Here is a 23,443-nt window from a genome sequence, read left to right as displayed (position 1 = left end):
GACTAGGTGTGGTAACCCAAGAGTACTTTTTGTTGTTATGGCCATGGAAAGAAGTTCTTGTGCGGAAGCCTGGTTGCAACAAAAGCAATCCAGGCTGGCAGTAAATGTATCACTTGAAGAATTAAGGCTCTGTTAGGTCATACCCACAGTAGAGTAATCACATGTGTCCCCAAGTTGAAATTCTCTTTTAGAAGATTAATTTTATTACAGCATGAACGTGAGTGACTCATATATCCATGCAAATTGTAAATCATTGTATGGAAGCTTGACAAATAAATGTAAGTGCAATTATCTGCCCGTATCTGTGATCCTATCTTATCATTACTAAAGGTAATGACTGATTGGTTATGACAAAGGATAACCAATAACTGAGATAGATGTTGGAAATTAATGGAATTCATTAAATCATCATTTATCAAGTATAAATCATGGAAAGTCGAGTGGTGGAGTGAACTTCTACGTAGATACGCCATAATCGCCTGTAAGTAACCAGTGTGAAGGTATCGAACTCTACGGTAAGAAATAAGAAATAAGACATATGATTTTCTTTATATAATATATCCACTCCTACCTGTACTACCACCGATTCACCTAAAACCATGACTCATACTTTTACCTGAACGACATATTAATAAGGACATTCTCACTAATATACCATCAAGGATCATTACATCAACAACTAAAATATGATGTCACATTAACTTACTGGTTTCCTTAATTTAGAGACAACATTAAAGCATTATTAATCCATTTTCTTCTTGCTTCCGTTACACTTAATGATTTGTGAGCCAAGACGACACTCCTCGTTGATAAACAGTTTAAACTGACCGAGAATGTCCTGCTGGGGGAGCCACTTGTTGATCATCACGCTGTCTGGGACGTCCTCCAGCTCTCCCTCATATTTCCAGATGACTCACTGCGGCAACCTGCGGAAGGCCTGGAGGAAGAGGTTGCGGTACTGGACTGGCATAGAGTTGCCGCTAGTGACGGAGCCCCGACTGAAGCGGTTTTTTTTTTTACAGGGATTAGCCCACCCGGGCACAGGTCACTGACCCACATCAGGGTCTGGAGGGCGAAATATAATAACAATAACAATAACAATAACAATAACAATAACAATAACAATAATAACAATAACAATAATAACAATAACAATAACTAACAATAATAATAATAATAATAATAATAATAATAATAATAATAATAATAATAATAATAATAATAATAATAATAATAATAATAATAATAATAATAATAATAATAATAATAATAATAATAATAAATATAATAATAATAAATAAATCAATAAATACAAAAATTAAAAAATAAATCAAAAGTGAGAAACAACAGTATGTATGTTGTGTTGTCAATAGTAAGAGAAACAATTGAGACCCTGCAATTGTGTGTAAATGAGGCAGAAAGTCAGATCAGCAACCTGGGACTTGGTCACAATTTTCGTGATGACCTATGGCAGCAGGGTCTACCATTAGACAACACATTATGCTTCCAATATCTTCCCAGGAGGTAGAACCTCCCTGTTTGATAGCTGCCTACTACCTACTATCTAAAAATTATAGTCGTAACCTCTGGTGAGACTCGAACCCACAATCCCTGGCTTAGGAGGCCAATGCCTTATCCATTGGGCCAAAGGGGATTCATATCAAATAGCGGGGTCAGTATGCGAGTCTTACTAAATATCCCTAAACCCAATACGGCATAATTTTTTCGTTCAAATCCGTGTACATGGTTTATTACTATTATGGTCTACACATCTGATTAATTTATCAAACTGATCATGACAAGGCTGATGGGTGTGTGTGTGATGGAATAATTCTTCATGTTGCTACACTGCCTTGGGTTGTTGTTGTTGGCCCTGATGAGACACATGACCATGTAGAATATGAAACTCGATCATTTTTACTGACAAAGTGATATCAGACTGACAAGCCGGAGTGAATCTATTTTATGGGAACTAAATATTCGTTCACCGTATTGTAGAATACAGAACCTCCATAATGTCGTAGCTAATATTGCATTCCTGGTAAAGACGCTGTGTTATGCCACTGCCTGATCATTAATGGAACAAGTGGCCAAAATATCATTACTTTACCGCCTTCTCCTTGATCAGTGACGTGTTTTTGGGTTGCTCTAAAAAATTCACAAATATAAACCAAATATAAAACAACTCACGTCATGCCTTTTTCATCAGTGCATTTGCCCCAACACTGGCTGCAGAAGGATGACATCAAGGAAGCCTTTTATGCCGACCTTGACATTGTTAACCTCTATCCCGAGAGAAGATAAGGTTGTGCTACAATGTGATTTCAATGGCAGAGATGCTGACATCTGGCTGGGAATTAAAGGGAGAAATGGACTAGGCAAGTGTAATCCAAATGGCCTACTCCTCCTCAGCTAGTGTGCTGCACACAGCCTCACTATCACCAATACCTTGTTTAGGCAGTCCGACAAGTTCAAGGGTTAGTGGCAACACACAAGATCCAAACACTGGCATCTCATTGACTACATCATTGTCAGAGAAAGAGATCGCCGCGATGTCCTCATCACCCGACCCATGCGTGGCTCAGTCCACTGCGACATTGCTCATTGGCTCGTCAGAACCAAGTGCTCACTTCGCGTCGCCCCAAAACGGTGGAGACAGCAAGCCTCCAAAAGAGGTTTTAACACTAAGCGTTTGGAGGATCCAGCGGCAGCACATATCTTCAGAGAGCAGCTCAAACATGGGCTGATAAACAACCCAAATCCCAATACTGAATGGGATAATCTCGACTGTCAAGACAAAAACATGCAGACACACCGTTGGCCAGATCGAAAGAATACACCATGACTGGTATGATGAAAACGACCCAAAAATCAATGTACTCATCAATGATAAATGTGCTGCTTTAACCGACTGGCAGTATAAGGGCAGGGAACACGCTGCCATCATTAGGGGCGGGGATTTTCTTCTTCTCCATTATATTCTTATTTCATACTTCTTTCTTTGTCTTAGTTCCTTCATTTGTTCTGTCTAAATATTTCATTTCATGGTTACTTCATAACCTCAGACCTTTGGTAGCATAGCGAGGGTAGGCACATGGGTACTGTAATTCTGGTATGAAGCCATTGGACAAAATATAGGTGAATACTGGGAGAAAAAGATACCCCTAATATACTCTAAGAAATGGTTTATTAATACGAAATTAAATTTGGTAAAAGATGGCATTAGCATACAACTACAAGGTTCAACTCCTTGGCTTTACTCATCTGCAATCCCAAGTGGATACTCTTACTTCTGGTGGTACATTACATTACATACAGCTACAAGACAAACTTACATATGGTACCTTCACTAGAACTGTTGGTAGTACATATGGAGGATGCACTCACAGCACATAACAAGTTATTACTGATACTAACAATTTATATGGGTTCACTACCCAACATGGGATAATTATATTCTGGTTAATTATCTCCAATCATATATAACAAATACTGTGGACCAAATAACTGTACGCAGTGTCCCAGAGCATAACACTGGCGTCTCAACAAATGAAGATCGCTGTTATGGTCGGTTGGAGTCTGACACGTGGCGAGAGTCTGGGGAAATTTCCCAAGACTGGAGCAGTTTAATCCTGCCGAATCAGCGACATCGTCCAATACAGCTAACTGTTAGATAGCCACCGACCCCGGGCAGCCGATGGGGGTGTTCAAATAACCCACACACTTGATCTGAGATAAATTGGAAGTCGTCAAAGGAAGGCTGATGATGACTCAATCACAAACAATCTTTCGTCTAGCAACGACAGACGACATTTACGTTATAGTAATTCTTACACTGGGTAAATGACTATTTCACTGTTACAACATAAACACTGATATTCACAAAATTGACGAAGTTAAACTGAATGACTATATCGGCGGGGAACACACATACCCGAGATAAGTTTGGAAGCGTCAAGGAAGGGCTGATCCTCCTTCACGCATGGGTTTATATACGCCGTGAGTTGCTAGAGGTGGCTACTCACGCAATGACAGGAATTACATTCAAATCAACTGCTACACATTCAAAGATGACCCTCAGTTGATACGGTCTTGCGAATTGTTTAAGTTGATTTACATAAACTAATTCGAGATTGAGTTTGCAGGAAAAAATGGAATATATACGTTGACAACTGAAGTACCCCAAATGGGCGGGACTTACGGAGAGCGAAAACGCGTTTCTTCCTAGGAATAACTCACCAGTTATCCACATATTTTGCGGGCATGAAGTATAATATGAATCAACAGGTTTCAAACAGACCAGCCGTCATTGTGACCATGACAGCAGAACAACCCTCAATCTCGGACCATAGCTGATACCTTCTGCAATTAGAGAGCAGCAACCCAACACGAACTTCGCAATCTAAAGAGCGACTCATTTAAAAATAAAGCATGTGAAATGCAAAAACTAACAGATCAGCACAAGATGCGCAATTTTTCAATTCCGCTAAAACATTTTTAGGCCAGTCACTCATGGTGCAGCCCCCTCTATTCATCCGAAAGAAACTCCCGAATTAAAAACTAAGAAGGTATCCTTCAGTGCTGGAAAGCACTCAACCGAAACACCAATGTGGATTCCCTGACTACCCAGCAGGTCCCTTTGCATCCAGACCTGACTCACCTCAGCTGTCCTCCACCTCTGGATGAGGTAGCTACTGCCATCAAACAGATGAAAAATAACAAAGTCTCAGGGCCTGATGGAATCCCAGCCGAGGTGTATAAAGTAGGAAGACCTCTGCTTGCCAGCCGTCTCCACTCTCTCTTTGAGAATACTGTATATGCTGGGAAAATGAGGAAATCCCCCAAGCTCTTATAGACGCCTACATCGTCAATATTTATATGAACAAGGGAGACCGGTCAGATTGTAGCAACTACTGTCTGTAGTTGGCAAGATTATCGCCCGAGTCCTTAACAGATTTGTTACTGAGGCAGAAAACTTCCTCCCAGAATCTCAATGTGGTTTTAGACCATCACGTGGCACCACTGATATGATCTTTGCTGCCCACCAGATACAGCAAAAGTGCAGAGAACAGCGTCGTTATCTGTGCATGGCCTTCATCGACCTAACCAAGGCCTTCGACTCGATCAACAGGGAAGCCTTCAGGTGGACCCTCAGCCGTTTTGACTGCCCACCAAACTTCATCGCCATTGTGAGGCAAGTACCCGATGGCATGAACGGCAGTCCTGCACAATGGCACCCAGTCTGAGTTCTTTCCCATCCAAACTAGGGTAAAACAAGGATATGTACTGGCACCAACTCTCTTTTCCATTTTCTTGGCTGCCTTCCTTACTCTTGCCATCAGTGCCAATTTAGCCGGCAGGGTGGACATCGAGTACCAGATGAAGGGTCTTTTCAACATAAAGACGACTCCAGACAGGAACAAAGGTGTCCGCAGCTTCCATTACTAAACTTCAGCATGTAGACAACCTCACCCCTGTCGCTCATACTGAATGCGACCTACAGGAGATCCTGAACACCTACGCAGATGCGTATGTACACTTCGGACTTGACGTGAATGTTTGTAAGACTCGGATTTTCTTTCAGCCACACCTCCACCACCCATCAAGCTTAATGGTGTTACCCTCTCTAATGTTACCCACCTTCGGTATCTCGGCTCCCATCTGTCCAGGTATAAGGGTAGTCTTAAGACAAACCTGATTAAGTACCAAATCGACCCCCTCACCTGGGAAACAATTACTCCACACCGTAACGCTTGGTCTCACCACACGAGAAGGTGTCAATACTTTCGAGTGAGCCCGACTGTAAAACGAGACAGAGAAGCACCAGCGCCAGAAAGACGCTGCCTCTGCCCCTCCCGCACTAGATGTAGCCCTCCACACGTGCAACATCTGCCAGTCCCGTGTCAATCTCTTTAGTCACCTCAGAACTCACCAATGAAGGTGACATCCTTAATAACTCATACCATTGCATCATAGCTGGATGATCTTCATACTCGATTCCAAGTGGTAGCAAAGTAGTAGTAGTGTGTGTGTGTGTGTGTGTGTGTGTGTGTAAATGATTAAAGCCGCACACATCTGTCATTCCAAACAACAAAAATATCTACGTATCTGAACCATCACACATCAAGAGGGTTTTATCAGAGATAGAATGGAACTCTCATAAGGTTCCATATAAAACGTGACCAACACCAGGGATAAATTAGAGTCCCTGATACACCCCCTTTGATTGTAAGTAAAATTCATCTTTATAGAAGAACACGTCAGACAAGTCACTGAACCTTACAAGAGCAATTAAGTTTAAATACAGGAATGGGGTTAATCATTTTATAACTCACAGAACTTGAGTATTATAACATTTTGACAATTCATATCTTTAAACTTTATAAGATCCTTAGAATGATCTGTATGTAAATTGGATAACCTACTGTACAGGAGGTCAAAAGTTCCCTCCCTCCCAAAATAAAGCAGCATCGACCCAAAGTGAGATGAAACAGTCAGGGTAAGTCAGTTTGGAGACTGATTCCCATGACTCCGCTTCACCACAGGAGTGAACTTTGGTCCCGGACTGTACATAAGGGATTAGAAACCACCGAGCCATTTACCTATTTAACAAGAGAAGGGGGGGAGCTGGTGGTAGAGCGGTACCTTTCTTGCCTCACAAGCAAGATGTCACGGGTTCGATTCCCGGGCCAGAGGAAGTTGTTTGGACACTCTTCCTAGTCCCCTTCGTCCCTGTTCACCTAGCAGCAAAGTAGGTACCTGCTGTAAGTCGAAAATTGCGAATTCGTATTCAGGGACAAGTTGTTGGAACTTCCAATACCTTGCTTAGACATAAACCATTGACTCTTCAGGCTTCTACGCCTTCGACTCTTCAGGCTTCTAAGCATGAACTTAGCATGTTTCCCTGCTGGGCACTGTAAACGCTTCTGCGCTTCACCTTACACAAGGATGTAGGGGAGTGCCCAATAAATGGGAGAAAAAACAAACAAGAGAAGACACCCTTACTGGAGATAATAGATCGAAGAGGTACAGTCACTCAAAAAAGCTATCTCTACTTGAGGAGGTTGTTGATGAATTTCAGATTGAACCCTGCCATTCCTGTTGTCTCGGTAGGGTTGTCAAAATCCATCATCCCTTGTCATTTTTTTTCTCACACTATTTTGGATATAGTTTTTTGAGTGACTGTACATCATCTTCAGAAATTTATGGATTCCAAAAAAAATTTGAGAAACTAGGACAGATGACTAAATACCTAAATATAATGTTCCAAATAACCCATCTTGAGTTTCCTGCCCCCGTCATGTGCACGTCCCTACACCTGAGTGACATTAATGGAGGAAAATATAATCACAATTTCCTAACATAACGCATAACCAGTGTTAATGTTGGCTTACCATAGTCTCTAGTGGTGAGGTAGGGGTGTCCTCCATAGCCGCCTCCACGATACACAAGTAAGTTGATAAACCTTCAAAAACATGACAACCATAGCAGCCCTAGCCACCATATCCACCATAGCAGCCCTAGCCACCATATCCACCATAACCACCATATCCACCATATCAGCTGTAGGGGCTCACTGCGCCATGTAGGGGTTCTGGGTACTCAGTTCTAACTACAAAGGCGAACACAAACACCTGTAGAGTATTGTAGGTTCTATTTGACGGAAGTATACAAGGGTGCGCTTACAAGCGCCGGTAGTCCCTACACTCTTTATGGGTCAACTGACCTCTCCGGCGACATGTGGCAAGTGGTACATTAGCAGCTGACCTTTGATGTGCCGTTGTAGAACCTCCAGTATCTCCTCTACAGACAATGAAGAAGTCGAGGGCACCTGCAACATATGTTCCAACACACGCTGCGTTTCCAAAGACAGGCACATACGCAGCTGAAGGAGTTGTTTATGCTGTGGCAAGCTCTGGAGATCCACCATTGTAGCATAATCAATCCACCGTTGCCGCCACTCCCGAAAAGTCTGGAAAGTCACATCAGGCTTCAAGATGGGTGGGGGTGGGGCTGGAGGGCATACAGAAGGCGTTGACGGGGTATCTGAGCCAGTCGATACCGAAGCGGTGGGAGAGCCAGGGGATTGGTTAGCAGTAAGGCTAGATATCAAAGCTGCAAACCGTTCACTATCTTCCAATCTCCTTTGGTGGTCTGTGTTTGCCTTCGCTTGTCTCCTTTCTTCGTCCTCAACACGTCTTCTCGCTTCGTCCTCACGCCTTTCCTCCCTCATAAACTTCATCAAAGCAATTAACTCTGAAGATAAGGCTGAAGGTCGAGGTGAAAGGCTGCGAGATGTGGTGGGAGAGGGTGGAGAGTCGCGCTCTGACTGGTCATCCATCTCTGTGGAGCTGTCATCCGTCTGAGTCATCCGGGCGCTAGGAACACCGCTGTGTAAAGCCCGGGACATAAATACTTACTCTGTATATCGAGTCTCAAATTAGTGTTGACCGGTCAGCCCGTCGTATCAACAAGATCGGAGACAAAAAATTAATTAAATGCACAGATAAGTAAATTATATATATAAAATATATATAACGGAATGAGTGCAGTCGGTGTGTTCGTGCGTGAGTGTGTACCCGTGGGTTGGTGTGTGTCTGTGTGTAGGTGGGGAGGGGGGGAAGGGGGGGGGGCGTGGAGCGCGCTGATCAGTTACCCGCGAGACACAGCCAGGGAAGGGTGCGCTGACGCACTGTTCCTCACAAATGCCCTATGTCAGCCTTCCACCTTGGGGAATCCTTTAGAACAAGGTCACACTTTAGCACTACACACACGAGGGGCACTTGTAGCACTTCACAGGACTTGCTGTCACTGAAACTCGTTGGTAATTCAAACAAATTTTTGTGGGAGACAATGCGATTAGGAGCGCGACGGTTGATGGATGACGAAACGTGGGATCTACCGGTCTTAACTATACAAAACGACACATATATTTCCAATCAATCAAATCACTGCGCCATGTAGGGGCTCACTGCGCCATGTAGGGGTTCTGGGTACTCAGTTCTAACTACAGGGGCAAACACAAACACCTGTAGAGTATTGTAGGTTCTATTTGACGGAAGTATACAAGGGTGAGCTTACAAGCGCCGGTAGTCCCTACACTCTTTATGGGTCAACTGACCTCTCAGGCAACATGTGGCAAGTGGTGCATTAGCAACTTCCAGATGTCGCCAGGCACATTATCTAAGCGTGTGGTGACATGAAAAAGGGGCATTGCCACACGCTACTGACTAGATAAGTTATGTATATAAATGGAGTACATACATAGTATAGATACAACATATATAATATACCTACAGCAGCTATAGCCACCATATCTACCATAGCAGCCATAATCACCATAGCAGTCATGGCCACCATATCCACACACAACTACCAACACCACCACCACAGACAAGAGACGTTGCAAGAAACAGTCACTGATATGTTATTGTGATAGAGATGATGTAGTGTTATAACTCAACATCACAACCATTTTCTCAGAACATTTAAGCAAATATTCAGCTTGGCTGCAGGATGTGTTTGCTTGAGGAACAGGTTCACGGTGATGTTGAGTAAGACTATTCATGCAGGACTTTATATAGAACAAGTTGCGCCTCCTATCGCTCCTCACCTTCAAGACATGGAAAGCTGGTTTGAGAATTAAAGTAAATACCAAATGATTCGTGAAAATTATCAAAAAAGTGAGAATTCTTTTCTAGATATGAAAATTCTGAGGCACGAACTCCTACACACATCGATGATCCGGCGGGGAAAATCTACAAGGTGATGACATGATGAATTATGTTCTCTGGAAGCCAAATGGACTGAACCTGTGGACACGAATGATGGGAGTCAAGGTCTTCCCGATTAGTGGGATTTTCCGAGTCCTAGTGAAACCGACAAAGACCTGTGAAACCGACAAAGACCTGTGAAACCGACGAGGAACAATCTCTCAAACTGCGTGAACAGGTTAAACAAACAACCAGAACTAAACATGATTCCTGAAATTACTGTGACAAAAAAAAATAAATGAGTATTTTCAAAACATCAGAAGGTAGCAGTTAGTTATCAAGTGGCATAACATTCTTATAGTCTGTGATCTTTCATAACTTACTAGACCTTATAGAAAATAATGAATCATTACCTATTTCATTCTCCCAAAAGATACAATTCCTTTCAGAGAAACGAGCCATTCCTTCAATGTAAACATGTCACTAGTAACGGCTGTCTTCCGCCACCCATTTCATAAGTCAAAACTGATATCTCACCAAAAATATTCCTTCTGTATTTTCTATCTGTTTCTTGAGGTAAGAAAAGTTTTATCTTCTATGGGAAAATTTCGTCAGGTAGCTACTAAGACTGCAACATTATCTTGAATATTACCAAGAATAATATAAATACTCACTGTGGTTGTCTTGCTGGTGGTGTCCTTCATAGCTCACTAATTATTACTTACCAAGATCACTTATTTTCACTTAAGTGAGATCACTAATTATCACTTCACCGAAATTGCTAATTTTCACTTAATCGAGATCAGTTATTTTCACTTAACTTATTTTCACTTAACCGTTATTTTCACTTACTGATATCACTTATTTTCACTTACTGATATCACTTATTTTCACTTAACCAAGGTTGCATATTTACACTTAAGCGAGATTAACAATTTTCACCTACCTGAGGTCACTAATCTGAGATGTTGAATTCTATCTATTTTATTTTATTTTTTTACTTCAATCAGATATGTAAGAACTTGAATCCGATTTTTTCCTGTTTCACAACTGCTCCCAGTCTTCTCCTCCTATGGAATTGTTTCTTAGTAACTAAAGAGCTATCACCACCTTGGTACTGAAAAAGCAGCAAAACTTGTCTGTCTTTTTAAATTATTGGATGCAGACACTAGTCATGGTTACGAAGATGCTTAATTGAATCAGAACTTGTTGTTTGTGATGTAGCAAGGACCGAGACGCATTAGAATTTAAATTTTATATTTTTTAATGTAATTTTGTATCCGAAAGTGTTGAGATTAAGTTAGTTTTGCTTTGTTTTCTATTTGCAACTCTGGAGTCAACCTAAAACAAGTTATCAGTGCCTTTAATACTTGACTACAACCCCTACATGTCTGAAGCAGAAGAACAGTACAATAAACCATGTAAGGTAAGCAAAGTGAAGTTACTTATCTTAAACTTGTGTTGGTTAAAAAGCAACTAGTGTACGTCATAAAAGTGAAGGAGTATAATTATGTAGGCATAAGATAATTTGTTTCTTTGGTTGATTAGTTTATAGCAATACAGCTAAAGCAGTTGTTTAATTTTTACTTCAATTCTTTACCATTTAACATATTAAACCAAATAGTGACTTAAATAAATGGTTAAAATGTTACTGTCGCACAACCATGAATCTTAAGAATTTTATCTTTGCAAGCAATTGTTTAGACAATTGTAAGACACTGTTCTTCTATGACGTTTCCCTCGCAAATGACCTAAAAATTATCTAACCTAACCTCACCTCACCTAACCTAACCTAACCTCATCTCACCTTTTTGGACCCACTCCCCCTCCCTGCTCCTGGTATATACAAATCTTTTGCGAGGGAAATGCCATAGACGAAAAATGTCTTAGAATAGTCTAAAGAATTGCTTGTAAAGATGAAATTCCTAAGATTCATGGTTGTACGACAGTAAAATTTTACCAAATCAATTATTTAAATCAAACTACCCTGCTGCCGATTATCACGTAAGTCACACAAGCATTCATTAAATATCTCAAGACAATATAACTCGGTATATTATCACTCAACACACTGATGATATGATTGATATTATCGATATTTTTACCAATAAATTCTTAAATACGTTCGAGAAAAGTTTGTTCAAAGCTCTTGATCTTGGCAGAACTCTTTTAAGCTTTTTCACCTTTCCACACCATAGCTTTTATCTCAGATGTTTGTAGCGCCATTATTCTAGCACTGCTTTACAATGTAGATGCGGGAATCAGTTCAAGGTAGTAGCTTATGTGGGAGACAGTAAATGGCGTCGTCTGGCCGGTTATGGCTGGTGAGTGAGTCTGATGGACCGTCACGTTGTCAACAGGGAACCCTCGTTGTCTCGCTAAATTCGTCAACCTTTTACTTATTTTATCATCTCAAGTTTGTGTTCCGTTGTAATATATAAAGAAAGAATATTAATTAAATAAATAAAAATAGATGGGTGAAATAAATATACCGGTGTCATATATCTCTGTTATAATAAATATTTAATATTATATAGGAAAGTTGTGGCGAACAAATTGGACATGTTTCTTAAGTCATAATTTAACACTTCATAAAATATATTTTTGACGATCTAGCGAAACACATATGATTAAATGTATACATATAATATTACAATTAATACTAAAACTAATACTGATATTAATATTGTCACAACCATAGGAAACTTTTCGTGTTTATGTGACGTAAGGGTAACATGGTGAAGTATGGCAATATGTCGACCTGACTCATTTGTTAAGCCTGGCGTAAATGTGGATTGTGAAGAATCTATTTTAGGTGTATGTAGGATTGTTTTTAAGATGGCACCAGGGATCATCCAGGATAAGAAGAGAATAATGAACACCATATTTATCTGTTTGCATGGGATCAAACAGACTAGCTGGTTCGTGTAAATAAACAGTGGTTCATCCATATCAGTTCTCCCCTCTTAACCACAAGCTCTAGCAGTCTTATCCTGTGCAAATCAATAAACAAAATTAAATTCCTAGTTATAGACACCCAGGAAACACCGTTTAAAAAAAATTGACAGTAGCAATTACCTTATTTTTCAATCGATTTGTTTCAAAGTTGAATCCTTAATTTATTACAACTAATGAAACTGTTGAATGGAAGTCGATTCAGCGGTCATTTTAAGTACCCATGTTTAACAAATTATAAAAACGTCGCCAAAGTTCCCTTGGTACTTGGTATAGTCACCCACCCAAGTATTGTCGCCTCTCCTCCTGAACCACGAACTCCAAGATTCAGACACGTGAATCCGAAGCATTTAAAGACAGATTTATGAATGTATCAACCATCTACTGCTTCGGGTTCACGAGTCTGAATCTCGGGGTTCGTGGATCAAAAGGAGAGGCGACAGGACTTATGGGTGACTCAACTTGTGGGTCATTATGTGATTGGATTATAGATGATGAATTCTTCGTTTATCACAATACACGCCAGATTAGTGGAGACAGTCTACTAACAACATGACAACACTATAGCGTAACACTTGACAGATCTGAGTATAGGGTGTCCCAGAGAAGTGTCCCTCCCTCTCTGGTTGCTCCCTGCCTTCCTCCCTCTCTGGCTCTCTCCCTCCCTGGTCCCTGAGACACTGTGAGTTGGAAGTAGGGAGGTAGACAGGGAGCAGGCAGGGGTGGAGGCAGGGACATTTTTCTGGAACACCTGACTATATAGATGTTAGAGCCTTAACCTCCCTTACCTACATGACCACCAGGTAAACGATGCCAGGTACTGACAAAACTGTATTGGGAATTTTGTTTCAATCGTATATTCCGGACAGACCAGCGATACACAGTTAGGTTGGGTTACTGTGTAAGGGGGGGTATGAACAACAACTAGCTGCCACCATGCGAGGGCTTGGCACTCTTACAACTTACGTTGATACTCTGACCTGGTAGCGTGACGTGAGAGAAAGGCCCATGGGTCCATGTAAATATAGTATCGAGTATTAGAGAAAGAACAATGGTGAATACTGTAGGTGAATCATAGACCCACATACAAATACACTGTTTATTAAACACAAATTTTTTTACAGAATAGACGTTGTATGCACCCAAAACAGGAACTCCTGGTACCATGCCCTCAGGCTCAATTTACTTGCACCACTACCGGGTGTACCCACACCAAAACGCACATAAACTCTTACAGCACCTCAGTACCAATAAAACCAGTGGCACCTGCCAGTACAACACTCAATACCCCAGGGGCAACACTCCAGCGGCCGCCCTGGGAGTCTCATCACCAAGTGACACCTTCCAACAAACTCCGATAATTCCGGTGGACTAACACCACCACACCAACAGCCCCACCGAGTTATGTACTGTACTCATCCACCAATGATGGGGCTGGCAGTAGTTTGGGGGCTTGAAGATCCGGGTTCACCACAGGGGCAGGGCGTTAGGGGACTACTACACCCTATGGGGCCCATGGGTGGTAGTGGAGCTTCTGACGGTCGGGGTTCAAGGGGACAGCCGACTCCACTGGACCTCAGACATCTCCCAAAACTAGTGGATGCGTCATCCACGCTACAGACACGGCCTAGGCTGCGTTAGGAACCTGTGGGAGGGAAGCGTAGCGGCTCACTCGGTGTATAACGAACCTCAACGTTTCAAAGGGACATTAAGTAAGGACATAAAATACTTCACTCAAAGCACATTAACTACGTTACTTTAACACTTGTACAAACTATTAATTAGGTCAAATCACTTAAAAATGGCGAATTACAACACGGAGAAGGTGGAGTGACCTACCTGTGGGAGGGAAGCGTGGCGGCTCACTGATTTGAAAACCAACCGCGGCCTTCCACCCCGGATAAAGTCACAGATTCCACCTGCTCAACCATTTCACTGAATTACGTTACTGTAACACTCTGACGTTTGAAACTGCGACTACGAACTCAGTTTCATTCCCTACAATTATCTTTACAAACAATGCTCTGACTCAGCAATCAAAAGCAAGAATTAAATTGATTACAAAAGGTTGGATGGTAACAGGTCCCAACAGCAACGCCTTGCTACAGCACCCGATGAGCAAGTTTTTAAAAGTTCCCTTCAGAATATTAACTAATTCTTCAGTTAACCTCCCTACCACAATTTCACTATAATTATCAGAGTCTCTGCTAATCATAGGTGAAAAAAAAATGTTAACAGCTTCTCGGTAGCCGAAAGAGTTTACAAACTTCCGTCAACAAACACACGACAACTTGATGAAGTCATCAAGGAAACAGAAAGAACGGCAGATATTTCCACTGGGAGACTCAGAAGGTTTTGTGGACGTGTAAGAGTAATATGGATATCATTAGTTTATCAGGTTAGCCGTCATTACGATCATGACAACTGGCCAAATTTCTAGGCGAGGCACTCCCCCAGCAAATGAGGTACTGAGTGAGGTTCACTTCACAACAGGTGATACTGGGCGAGGTTCTCCCTCAGCAGGTGAGGTACTAGACGAGGTTCTCCAGCAGGTGAGGTACTGGGTGAGGTTCACTTCACAACAGGTGATACTGGGCGAGGTTCTCCCTCAGCAGGTGAGGTTCTCTCCCAGCAGGTGAGGTGTACTAGGTGATACTGGGCGAGGTTCTCCCCCAGCAGGTGAGGTGTACTAGACGAGGTTCTCCAGCAGGTGAGGTACTGGGTGAGGTTCACTTCACAACAGGTGATACTGGGCGAGGTTCTCCCTCAGCAGGTGAGGTACAAGACGAGGTTCTACCCCGGCAGGCGAGGTACTGGGCGAGGTTCTCCCCCAGCAAGATGAGGAGGGAGACGCTATGCCCCAGTATCAGCAGGTAAAAAGCTCCCTGTAGATGGTTCAGCCCAAGTACCACCGGGTCGTCACTCTCCTGTCAACAACAAGAGTAGACTAACATGTTGGGAGTTTATTACTGTACAAGAGTCATGAACCAACACAGTACAACAGCAATGCTCCACCTGGCTAATGCACCAAGTAGAACTATCATTTGCTTCAGTCAGAACAGCAAATATTTCCTGAATGTCAAAAAATCTTCCACTCAGTTCTTTTCACTGGTTTATAAGTTGACTATTTATGTCTATCTTGAAAGCCATGGAGTTGAGTGTGTGTGTGTGTGTGTATGTTTATGTTGTGTGTGTGTCTGTGTGTGCGTGTATTTATGTTGTGGGTGTGTCTGTGTATGTGTGTTTATGTTGTGTGTGTGTCTGTGCATATTGTACATGTTTATTTGCATGTAGATGGAAAAAAAATATGTGCCTGTGGAGGACCTACACTACACCAAGGGAAACTGTTATACCCTATTTACTAGACGTGACCTCACACACTGTATAACACTACACCTGTGAGTACGCTGTGTTCTGAGCATCGTGTGTACGGGACCTGGGCAGTGTGATGTGTGTGTACACCACGTCTTTCATCCATCGGTCGATCATCCCCACCTCAATCATCCTCTGGGTCATCTTACTCAACTGTCGGAAAAATGGCGCGCCCTTCCTGGAAAAATGAGTAATATTATTCACTCTACCACAGTTTATCCGGAGATGACGATGATATTTGTCAACAAGATGCCCCCATGACTGTTTTTATGCGAAGCGAACCCACCTGAACCCCCAAGCATTGCCACCCATGATCTGGTACTTGGTGGTGCTGGTGTGGAAGGGAAGGTTGCCGTACTTGTCAGCATGTACGGAAGTGATATCCGTCATAACTACTGTCTCGTAGACGATGTAAGAGAACCCGCCCAGCAGTACCCTCTCCATCCCCTCCAGTATATTGACAACCTAAAGCAGAAACACTTCATCACCTTACTAGACGTTTAGTCAAGGCTGGAGGCAAGTTACTCATCACTTGCCTCTGTGAAATTTTGTGTATTTAGGGAGTAAGATAAGTTATGATGGTAGACGTGAAGGAGAAATTGTTTTTAAATATATTACGTTCAGTAAAAATATATTCTATTATCTTTATGGATCTGATAAAAATATATATATATATATTTTTTTAAAGGAAGGTTGTTGGCGTCTCTTCAACATACCTCCATTCTTCTACCAATTTCCTGCACCACGGGATCAGAACTTTGGTTGAAGTAAAGAAACGTTGTTCCCTGAAAAGCCATCCTGCCCCACGCCCAGTTATCTTCCTTCAGTAAATCCTGGAAGCAGTTAATGGGTTGGGTCTTGCTCTGTACAGTGAGGTGAGCGATGAGGGAGGAGCGGTAACCTATGTTGATGACCATACACGTCAGCAGACACAGCCCGAACAGCACCTGCAGACAACACCAACAATACCTTCAGGGTCACCCAACACGTCACCAACACTGACTATCCTCGCTGCCAGAAGGTAGAGGCAGCAGAGGGCGTCAAGGATGGACTGTTGTGGCAAAGGTGAGTGTTTTACCTTGGTGTCTGTGTCATGAACTAGGCCATCTCTCCTCCACCTGTTTGAAGGGCATCAACACCTGCAGCGTGTAAGGTCCATTGGACTACATATCACTACTAGAGAAAACTAAATAGTTGGAAAAATCTGGAATATTTTGGCAGCACAGTTGTCCTTATACATTATTAATCCCTTCACTACAGGGACGCCACTTTTTATATTTGGCTAACTTATTCAGCAGAGATGGGGACCTCGTACACGTGTGATTAATATCTAATTAAGCTTCAGAAAATAGTTAGAAATAGTGTGTTATTTAAAAGGAAGATTTTTCACAATGAATATCACAAACTTGTATCATAATAGTGAATGTCAAATCGATTCACCGAGGCGTCCCCTTGCTGAAAATACTGGAATATACTGTTAACTCCTCTGAAAATGTTGCAACAAGTGAAGGAGCGTCCTGTGGTGAGGACTGGTGGTGAACATAACACACGTACCCTGCTGGTGAGGTTGGCGGGAGCGTTGTCTGGCGGGTTCTCCAAAATCGTCCCCCAGATGTAAAAATGGGCGGTGCTCAGCCTGAGGCCAGACCCACCTGACACCCATGACCACGCCTTCTGCAGCAGCCACAGCGCGAAGCCCAAGGTGGTGGTGCTCATCATGACCATCAACCACAGCTGTCCTGTGTGTGTGTGTGTGTGTGTGTGTACCATCACCAATCATTAGTAGGAACTGTATCTAATTTGTCTTTAAATGGTTACATGTTGGTTGATAATGCATACTTCGTTAACAGCCTAAATACTGTACCAGGAAAACTGATTGCTCGGAGCCAAGCAATCCAACCTACTGAGGAGTTAGAGAAGAAAGAAGGAGGCGAGTGGTAAGAGTAAATAGCTTATATTTAACAGGAAAAAGGAAGCAACAAGAAGATTATCTCTCGCGATCATTACATTCCTGTCCTCAGCACAGCCGCCTCGGACTAACACACCTGTAAAGGGCCTCAGGAGCGCCAGGTACCGAGGGAGAGGTCCTGGCTTTAGTGACAGGATAACAAGAGGATCATCAGTGTAGATCCTCGTGAATGATATAATCTCCATCCTGGCTCCTGTGGGCGTCAGGTCGAGGGAGAAGTCTACGAGTTGGTGTTGAAGATCTCCCACGATGCCCGTCCAGTTGCCTCCCGTCGTCGGCACACCCCAGGTACCATCCAGCGGCTCTCGGAACATATACCTGCAAGATATAAACATTCAGGCTCACTGATGTCTAAACAATACTAACATTTCCTCCATTTTTTTCAGAATTTTAGTTCCGACGAAAAAAAAAACTCAAAATATCTTAATATCCTACAAAATGTAAGAAATATGTTTTTTAATGGAGATTTTTGGTGTACATAATGAGACATAAGCTCATATAAAAATTAAATAGTGAAATACATGAATACATGTACAGTAGTACAACGCAGTAGAATAAATAATAATTTCATAATTTGAGAAACCAAAGAAAATGGTTCAGGCAGACACATCAAAGAAACTGATTCACCGTCATTTACTAAAGGGTAAACTCAACTCTTACTTGTATGGTGTTCTTGTGTCACTCTATATGCTTATGTTTAGTCTTGCCGAAGCTGTTCGTAAGACACTAACTGGGTGGGTCTCCTATGGTTACACTCACACCATACTGAAGAAAGTTACTCACTTAATATTTAAAGATCCTCAGCCATATCAGTGTTCCAGTTGTTTTGATTGACCAACATTTGGATCTCTCAAGTTCGGCAAAAAGGATGCCAATATGACTACTGTCTGAGACATGAAGTCATAATTTCTTCAAGAGCTTCGTACAGAAAAAGAGCAGCCTTGGCCAAGAAACTTCTTTTAATAAATTACAGAACATTTTGTTGAATTCTTCAGAACTGTTGAACCAATTTAAAAGAAAGTGGATTTACATACATGATCGACAATTGGACAACTTAGAATTGGCTAATTTAGGACATCATAAACTCATATTTTTACTGTAGAAGAGAACTGGGGATTGGGTTTTCTAGAATAGCAATTTAATTTAATGTGGGAGGACCTTGATAGGCTAATATAGAGTTTCCCAGATAACTTTCATTACATGTGATAATTACAGTACTTGTATACATGAAAGTATTTCAGGATGACTTTATCCCGTCGCCTAATACTGCAAATGATTTATAATAGATGAGACAGGATAAAGTAGAGTCAAGTTACGTGAAGTTGAGGCACCGGGCCATGGTGTTGATCATGCGTGTGTTGAGTGAGTCTCGCGGCGACAAGGCCCCGCCCTCCTCACTCTCCTTCTCGAAGGCGATGAACGGGAAGTATGGCAGCGTCACGACCACGAATTTATGACCCATGAAATTCTCAAGTCGTTCTGAAATATATGTATACGAGGAATTATTATACTTAAAGAGATGGGTCCACGAAGGAATGAGTCCCTTTACTCCCGAGGAATTTAAAATGTTGTGACGCTGGTAAAATAAAAGTGTAATAGTAACATGTGTCTTACTCTCAGTCCTGACGTTGTTTACCAACTTCCGTCCGTCATGAAATTTATATATGAGGCGGATATATGATTGTTGATGTTGCTTTAGTGACGGCACTTTCTTATGGTGCTGTGTGTGTGTGTGTGTGTGTGTGTGTGTGTGTTGCAACAAGTAGTGGTGGTCAGAGTACGTACATAAATTTTTCAGTGTACAGTACAGTATTGAGGTCCTCATATGATCTATTATTCTGACTTCTACTCTCAACTGTATTGGTTTTAATGAATGTTTATTGGTTCTTTAGTAAAACTGTTGTGTTACTAATACAGATGTCATGAAAGGCATCCAGTCTTATACTTCTTGTTTTATAATAAAGGACAGATTACAGTGAAACATGATTATAAAGTCATCCTGAATTTTCAAACCTAAATATATTTGTATGCATATATGAGAGAAACAATTACAGGTGTCATAATAAAAGGCAAATTTAATAACTTTTAAGCCTAATTGTTGCATTCATTTTTGGCGTTCAGTTTAACAATAATTCCTCTAATAATACATAACTGTACAGCTCGCTTCAGAATGTTGCTTTACAATTTTGTGAGACAATAATTATGACACAATGGATGACGGAATTTGACAACCCTACCGAGACAAACAGGAAGGTATAGTAACAAGAATAAACTGCGTGTAACTTACAAAGTCTACAGTGTTATTCTGCCGTGTTTACAAATCAAATTAAAACTTGAAAGTGCACACGGACTTTAAAAACGTCGTTTAAAGCCAAGAACTACAGAGTATTCTTAAAATTTAGAAAGTAGACACAAACTCATCATGAGAGTTGTGTATTTGTGTTGTGGCTCACCAGGGAAGAGCTGGTTGTGATAGTGGTGGTTGTTGGCAGACGTGAGCGGCCAGAGGTACAGGAACACAATGTCCGCATCCCCGTTATTGCAGTACAGACACCGCCTGTATACCTCTACACTCTCCCGCCTCGCTGTTGGGTGAACTTTAATTATTTTACCCACATTATTGTAACAATATTGTTAAACTTGAGACTCACAAACTGTTTGTTGGTAACACAATAAATAACAGTACGTTCTCACGAGCGTCCTACCTGCAGCAACAACGTGTTGTTGTTGTTGACAAACTCGAGCCTTCTCGGTCCTTGTCATCCTAAGACTCGTGTTAGGTGTGTGAGCCTCACAGGCATACAGGGCGAGGTTATAGAAGGCGAGGTAAAGTGTATGTATAGTGTTGCGTAGACTAGGGTGGTGGAGGACCACCTTCACCTGAGTCCTCTCACCCACCACCACTACACGAGTCTCAGGCCACTGCCACACCCCCGTCGCCTCCAGGAACCTGTACAGGGTTAAGGTTCTCCTGTAGGTGGCGTGATAGGCACATTATATATACTGTACAGTGTCTGGTAAGCTGCTGCACGATAATCACACACAAGAACAACAAGAAGCACAACATTACAGAGAACACTGGCCATTATGGTAACAATATAATATTCTTAGTTAAGTGATGTATATTATCCTTATACAACATTTTACCATCATTCTCAGTCTTCATTAGTTACTGGATGACGATGTTCTAAGACAGGGGAGAAGTTGGGTAGTTGGTGTTACCTGAAGGCGAGGTGAGAGTCCTTGTTTAGGTGAAGGATGAGAGCACGACAGGTGGCCCTGGCGTCTCCCCACACTTCCTGCAGGAGACCTTGTTGTGCTGGCGAGTCATGAGAGGTGAACAGCGCCTCCATCTCCACCACCACCACCGCCTCTACTCCTGACGCCACTTTCCTGATTATTAACGTCTTCGTTATATACTGTACAGGCAGTGCTTAATGTCCGAGTAATGTTAAACACATACATTACACTGCATCAAATATGACACCTTCCCTGAGCTCTCCAGGAGAAGGGTTTTATGTCCCCAACACCACGCCTCACCCCCGACACTAATTAGTGATGTTGGCTTCTACATTAACGATGGTTGTACAGATCGTCTAAAGTTATAAACCTAACTTAACATCTGAAGAAACCAGTCCACTTGGACGTCTCCTTAAAGGGTGAGTCAGTGTTTACCTGAGAGTGGAGAAGAATACTGGCGTGTGTTGTGTTGTGGCCACCACCAGGTGACACCCGGCCAGGTGATGCTCCACCACCTTGCTCACCATTATGGCCACCTGTTCATCCACCTGATCCACGGAGCCGCCAACCTGGCCCATAGCGTGGTCCACCACCAACACGAAGAGTGAGAAGGCGAGGAGCTTTGGCGAGGAAGGCGCCATACTTGCTGGAAGGAGAGTACCCAAGGACTGGTCAATGGCGGCGCTACTTTATGGCCTCTCACGCCACCGGTTATATTGTCACTGAGTGAAAGTTGTGAGTTAATTACGAAAGAGACAAGATTCAACTCGCACAACCATTCCCTGAAAGTTTATGAGAGAGATTATGTGAAAGAAAACTCCCTGGCTAAAACCTGTCACCGCGGAGGGCAGCCAACCTAACCTAACTTGTGTCCTATCACAGAAAAGGAAAAAAAACAGCAAAAACAAAATCTAAACAATCTAGAATTAATATAACCAACACTTTCCCAGTCCATAACACTCACCCATCCAAATGTTCACCTCAACCAGCAGTTTTCTTCAATTCTTCAACTTTTTCCCATATTTTTTCTCTTCCCATTAACTTTCTTTCACTTCTTATTCTATTACAAACAAGAATCTCGCACCCGTGGGCGTATTGTAAGCATACGTTACTCCATTCTGTCACTCTCAATACGGTCCACTGAACTATGGACGAGTATTAACTGTGAATGTTGGTATTGCTCCACCTCATCACCACCATTACCCCCAAGTGAGGCGATATTTCACTATATTGGTCTTAAATCTCTGATGAACTGAACCTCAGGAGAGAAAACATGACAATACGTCTACTTTTATCACTGATGATATAATGCTACAAGTCGGTCTCTCCTGAAGGGCATAATCACACAGGATACCGACATTAACTTCTTGACACTGAAAAGACATCCCGGGTATACTGAAAACCTCCAAAAGAATCCACAGTTAAGAGATGGTACCTGCCTACCTGTATGGCTTGTCCTCAGGCAGAGACCAATGTTTAGACTTAGGCCTAGTCTAAACATTGGCCTTCATACAGCCTAGTCACTAGGCTGTATGAAGGCCGATATGGTGTCAAAATATCGGTAGAACGTTGTTCCAGAATTAGGAATAGTGGAGGTGTGTTGAATAGTGTAGAAAACACGTGTGAACCATTATATATCAACATCTGCATTTTAAAAGATCATAGAAGGAGTTAACAGTTACGAATTATGGGATGCAAGGCCGATTGCAGAACAACATTCAGACGCGTTTATCGCTCAAGTTCTTACTATGTGAAGGATATAAAAGAAATGTTTTACCAAGAATACAACCATCATAATATATGTTTGTGGTTTTTGTTCTTATTCTTCTTTATTGAACCACCAAGAGTCGATTCCCAGACAGCAATAGTAGTAGTAGCTAATATCGTTAAGTGTTCGGTTTAATGAGGCGTGTGTTGACTAATGTACAGTATGTCACCACGGAAGTCGACTGCCGCCTAGCGTGACAGGCAACGCCCAAGTATACCTTACACATAATGCAAGTAGATGTTTATGAGTAATTGATTTAAGTTACCATCTTCATGTTTAGGCTATGGGCGAAGTTCAGTACTTTGAACATTGCGTCACTTGGTGTAGGAGTGGTCTGATTTTTTTTTTTACTTTGTTGCAGTTTATTCACTCCATATCGTGTCAAGAGTCCATTATATTTGATGGCGTCAGTTAATAGCCTAATAG

The sequence above is a fragment of the Homarus americanus genome, unplaced genomic scaffold (assembly GCF_018991925.1).
Source record: "Homarus americanus isolate GMGI-L3 unplaced genomic scaffold, GMGI_Hamer_2.0 scaffold43895, whole genome shotgun sequence".
NCBI classification, from domain to species: Eukaryota; Metazoa; Arthropoda; class Malacostraca; order Decapoda; family Nephropidae; genus Homarus; species Homarus americanus.
The sequence above is the reverse complement of the archived record's forward strand: the minus strand, read 5'-3'. Positions refer to the sequence as shown.